This window comes from Coenobita brevimanus, chromosome 1 (genome assembly GCF_032717465.1).
Source record: "Coenobita brevimanus isolate Jiangsu-jjx chromosome 1, ASM3271746v2, whole genome shotgun sequence".
In the NCBI taxonomy this organism is placed as follows: domain Eukaryota; kingdom Metazoa; phylum Arthropoda; class Malacostraca; order Decapoda; family Coenobitidae; genus Coenobita; species Coenobita brevimanus.
The window spans coordinates 35,706,801-35,712,471 of NC_136954.1; positions in this window are offsets into that span (position 1 = coordinate 35,706,801).

Sequence of the window (5,671 nt, forward strand, 5' to 3'; positions counted from 1 at the left end):
GCCCTGCCCAGGCCTGCCCTGCTCAGCCCAGTCAAGTCCAGTCCTGCCCTTCCTTGCCCTGCCCTGCCTAGCCCAGCCCTACCTTGGTCTGCCCTGCCCTGTCCAGCCCAGCCCAGGCTGCCCTGCCCAAGCTTGCCTAGGCCTGCCTTGCCCTGCCCTGCCCTGTTACTCTGCCCTGCCCTGCCCAGTCCTGCCCTGCCCTGGCCGGGCCTGCCTGCCCTGCCCTGCCCTGGCCAGGCCTGCCCTGCCCTGCCTTAACCAGGCCTACCCTGCCCCTGCCCTGCCTAGAGTGGCCCACCCTGGCCTCCCCTGCCTTGTCCTGCCCTGCCCTACTCAGATCAGACCTGCCCTGCCCTGCCAAAGCCTGCCCTGCCCTGCCCCGATGTATACTGCCCAAACCTGGCCTGCCCTGCCTTGTCCTGCCCTGCCCTGCTTGGGCCTGCCCCGGCCTGCCCTGCCCTACTCAGACCAGACCTGCCCTGCCCTGCCAAAGCCTGCACTGCCCTGCCCTGACGTATACTGCCCAAACCCGCCATGCCCTTCCCTGGCATGGCCAGTCCATCCCTGCCCTAACATTCCCTGCCCAGGCGTGCCCTAACCTGTCCTGCCCTGCCTGGGCCTGCCCTGTCCTGCCCTGCCCAGGCCTACCCAGTCCAGCCCTGCTCTACCTGGCCCAGCCCTGCTCTACCTGGCCCAGCCCTGCCCAGGTCTGCCCAGCCCTGCCCAGTCCGGGTGTGACCTGCCCTGCCCAGTCCAGGTGTGACCTGTCCTGCCCAGCCCTGGTCTGCCCAGCTCAGATATGCCCTGCCGTGCCCAGGTCTGCTCTGCTCTGCTCTGCCCAGGTCTACCCTTCCCTGCCCAGCCCAGGTACAGTATGCCCTGCCCTGCCTTGCTCTGTTCAGCCTAGCCCTGCCCAGGCTGCCCTGCCCTGCCCAGGCCTGCCCAGCCCAGCCCAACCAAGCCCTGCCCAGTCCAGGTGTGCCCTGCCCAGCCCACATCTGCCCAGCTCTGCCCTGCTCTGCCCTTCCCTGCCCAGCCCAGGTACAGAATGCCCTGCCCTGCCCACCCCAGGCCTGCCCTGCCCTGCCCTTCCTGGGCCTGCTTTACCCTGCCCTGCCATGCCCTATTCAGCCCAGTCCAGCCCTGCCCTGTCCAAGGCTGCCCAGCCCTACCCAGCTCCGCCCTTCCCTGCCCAGGAATCCCCTGCCCTACCCAGGCCTGCATTGCCCCGCCTGGGCCTGTCTGCCCTGCCCTGCTCTGCCCAGTCCAGGTGTGCCTTGCCCTACCCAGTCCAGGTGTGCCTTGCTCTGCCCAGCCCAAGTCTGCCCAGCCCAGGTCTGCCCTACTCTGCCCAGATCTGCCCTTCTCTGCACAGCCCACGTACAGTATGCCCTGACCTGCCTACCCCAGGCCTGCTCTGCTCTGTTTTGCCCTGTTCAGCCCAGCTAAACCCAGTCCTACCCATGGCTGCCCAGCCCTACCCAAGTCTGCCCAGCTCTGCCCTGCCCATGAGTCCCCTACTCTGCCTGGCCCTGCCCAGGCCTACACTGCCCCGCCCGAGCCTGCCTGCCCTGCCCTGCCTAGGCTTGTCCTTCCCTGCCTGGGCCAGCCCTGCCCTGCCCTTCCCAGGCCTGCCATGCCCTGTCAAGACCTGATTTGCCCTGCCCAGGCCTGCCCTATCCTGCCAAGATCTGCTCTGCCCTGTCCTGGCCAGATCTGCTCTGCCCCGACCTGCCGAGGCCAGGCCAGACCTGCCCTCCCCTGCCCAGGTCTGCCCTCCCCTGCCCAGGCCTGTATTGCCGTAGTTGGGTCTGGCCTGACCTGCTCAGGTGTGCCCTGCCCTGCCTAGCCCATGTTTGCCCTGCCCTGCCCTGCCCTGCTCAGACCAGACCAGCCCAGGCATTGTCCTACCCAGGCCAGCATTGTCCTGCCCAGGCTGGCCCTGCCCTGCCCAGGTTAGGCCTGCCCTGCCCCAGTCTGCCCAACCCAACCCTGCATTGCCCTGCCCGGGCCTTCCCTGCCCTGCCCTACCCTGCCCAGGCCTAGCCAGCAAAGCCAAGTCCACCCCACCCCACCCCAGCCCAGCCCTGCCCTGCCCTGCCCTGCCCTGCCCAGTCCAGGTGTGCCCTGTCCTGCCCAGCCCAGCAAAGGTCTGTTCTGCTCTGCCCAGGTTTGCCCTTCCCTGCCCAGCCCAGGTACAGTATGCCCTGCCCTGGCCACCCTAGGCCTGTCCTGCTCTGCTCTACCTAGGCCTGCCCTGCCCAGTCCAGGTGTGCCCTGTCCTGCCCAGCCCAGCAAAGGTCTGTTCTGCTCTGCCCAGGTTTGCCCTTCCCTGCCCAGCCCAGGTACAGTATGCCCTGCCCTGGCCACCCTAGGCCTGTCCTGCTCTGCTCTACCTAGGCCTGCCCTGCCCCAGTCTGCGCAGCCCAGCCCTGCATTGGCCTTCCCTGCCTTTGCCTGGGCCTGCCCTGCCCAAGCCTACCCAGCCCAGCCCCGCCCTGCCCTGCCCTGCCCAGTCTGGGTGTGCCCTGCCCTGCCCAGTCCAGGTGTGCCCTGCCCTGCCTAGCCCAGGTCTGCTTTGCTCTGCCCTTCCCTGCCCAGCCTAAGTACAGTATGCCCTGCCCTGCCCACCTCAGGCCTGTCCTGCCCTGCCCTACCTTGCTCTGTTCAGCCCAGCCCAGCCCTACCCAGGTCTGCCCTGCCCAGGCTGCCCAGGCCTGCCCTTCTGGGCCTCCCCTGCCCAACCCTGGTCTGCCTTGCCCTGCCCAGTCCAGGTCTGCCTTGTCCTGCCCAGCCCAGGTCTGCCCAGCCCTGGTCTGCAAAGCCCAGGTCTGCCTAGTCCTGGTCTGCCCAGCCCAGGTCTGCCCTGCTCTGCCCAGCCCAGATATAGTATATCATGCCCTGCTCACCCCAGGCCTGCCCTGCCTTGTTCTATTCAGCCCAGTCCAGCCCTGCCCTGCCCTGCCAAGGACTGCATTGCCCCGCCTGGGCCTGCCTGCTGTGGCCTGCCTGGGCTTACCCTTTCCTGTCCTTCCCAGAGCTGCCTTGCCCAGCACAGGCCTGCCCTGCCTAGCCCAGCCCAGGCCTGCCCTGCCTAGCCCAGCCCAGGCCTGCCCTGCCCTGCAATGCCCTGCCCAGGCTGCCCTGCCCTGCCCTGCCCAGCCCTGGGCAGTCGAGGTGTGCCTTGCCCTACCCAGTCCAGGTGTGCCTTGCCCTGCCCAGCCTTGGTCTGCAAAGCTCAGGTCTGCCCTGCCATGCCCAGCCCAAGTCTGCCCTACCCTACCCAGCCAAGGTCTGCCCTGCTCTACCCTTCCCTGCCCAGCCCAGGTACAGTATGCCCTGCCCTGCCTACCCCAGGCCTGCCCTGCCCTGCCTTGCCCTGTTCAGCCCAACCCTGTCCAAGGCTGCCCAGCCCTACCCAGGTCTGCCCTGCCTGGCCCTGCCCAGGAATCCCCTACTCTGCCCGGCCCCGCCTACCCTGCCTGGGCCTACCCTGCCCTGCCCTACACTGCCCAGACCTGTCCTGCCCTGCCCTATCAAGACCTGCTTTGGCCTGCCCAGCCCAGGCCTGCCCTTCCCTGCCCAATCCAGGCCTGCCCTGTCCTGCCCAAGTTTGCCCTGCCCTGCCCAGGCCTATATTGCCCTACTTGGGCCTGGCCTACCCTGCCATGCTCAGACCAGACCTGCCTTGCCCTGGCCTGGTGTGCCCTGCCCTGCCCAGCCCTAGTCTGCCCTGCCCTGCCCAACCAAAATCTGCCCTTCTCTGACCTGATCAAACTAGACCTGTCCTGCCCTGCTCAGACCAGTCCTGTCATGCCCTGCTCAGACCAGACCTGCCTTGCCCTACCCAAGCCTGCATTGTCCTGCCCAGGCCAGGCCAGGCCTGCCCTGCCCCAGTCTGTCCAGCCCAGCCCTGCATTGCCCTGCCCGGGCCTGCACTGTCCTGCCCTGCCCAGGCCTGACCTGCTCAGACCAGACCTGCTCAGACCAGACCTGTCCTGCCCTGCCCTGCTCAAACCAGGCCTGCCCTGCCATGCCAAGGCCTGCCCTGCCCTGCCCTGCCATGCCATGCCAAGGCCTGCCATGCCCAGACTTGCAATGCCCTGCCCAGGCCTTCCCTGCCCTGCCCAGGCTTTCTTGCCCTGCCCAGGCTTTCTTGCCCTGTCCAGGCCTGTCCTGCCCTGCCCTACCCTGCCTTGCTGAGGCCTGCCTTGCTCAGTTGTGGGTTGGGGAGGGACGGGCTGGACTGGGCCAGGCGGGTCTGGGCGAGTGCTGAGCAGGGCTGGGTGGCTGGTTGGCAGGGCTGAGCAGGGGAAAGCAGGCCTGAGCGGTTGAGGCAGGCAGGCCTGGGTGGCTGCTGGGCTGGGCAGGGCAAGGCGGCTGTTAGGCCAGGACAGGCAGAGAAGGGCAGGGCTGGGCAGCTGCTGGGTCAGGATGGGCAGAGCAGGGCAGGGTTGGGTGGCTGCTGAGCTGGGCTGGGCAGGGCAGCTAGGCAACTGCTGGGCCTGGTTGAGCAAGACAGGGCTGGGCAGTGTTGGACAGGGCTAGTGGGCTGCTCGGCCGGGCTGGACTTGGCAGCTACTCACCCAGGCTAGGCAAAGCAGGGCAGGAAAGGTCAGGACTGGATAGCTGTTGAGCTGGGCATGGCAGGGCAGGCCAGGCCTGGACGGTTGCTGGAATGGGAAGGGCAAGGCAAGCCTGAGGAGTAGCTGAGCCAAGGAGGCATAGGCAGATGCTGGGCTTGACTGAGCTAGCTGAGGTAGGCCTGGGCTGATGCTGGGCTGGGTTGGGTTGGGTTGGTCAAGGCCAGCTAGGGTGGTTGTTGGGCCAGGCAGGGCAGGGAAATGCTGGGTGGCTAGTGGGCCAGGTTAGGCAACTGCTGGGCTGGGCTGGGAGGCTGCTGAGCTTACCTGGATTGGGCTGGATTTAAATGGGAGAGTGCTGGGCTGGGTTTGGCTGGGAGGCTGCTTGGCTGGGCAGGGGAGAGCAGGCCTGGGCTGTTGCAGGGCTGGGCAAGCCTGTGCAGCTACTGGGCCGGGCTGGGCAGGGAAGGGCTGATCAGGGAAGGGCGGCTGCTGGACCAGGCTACATGCAGGGTTGGCACCAAAGTGAGTGACCCTGTTTTGCCCACCTGGGTTTTTTCAATAAAACCCACTAAAAAAAAAAAAAAAAAAAAAAAACTATTTTACCCACTGTACTGTTTTTTTTTTTTTTTCCAAATGTGTTTAATCACAAATTCAGTGTAATATGGGCAGCTATTAGTACCTTAGCTCGAACATTATTTCCATAAATGAATGTAAACATGGATAACTGTGCTTAAAGTTGGGGAAAACATATCTTAATACTGTAGTTTGAATTAAAGGTACATTTCCTCAGGCAGTTTTCTGGTGAAAAACTTTATATCCGGCACTAGCAAATTCTGTAACCCTTTGGGATTACCAGTAAGTTTGTTTTTGATAGATATGGTTTTTGCTTAGTAATGATTTGGGTAATTTTGTTATATAATCAGTACTTAGGTTAGGACTCTGCCAGGTTAGGTTGTCTCTTACTACCAAATCTCAGTCATCTAAAGAAATTTATTATAAACATTGCTACTTTTTGAATATCAGTCTGTTCGATAGATTTGTTACCCCAAGGCTGTTATTACTGTTAAGATGATGTGTACATTCAC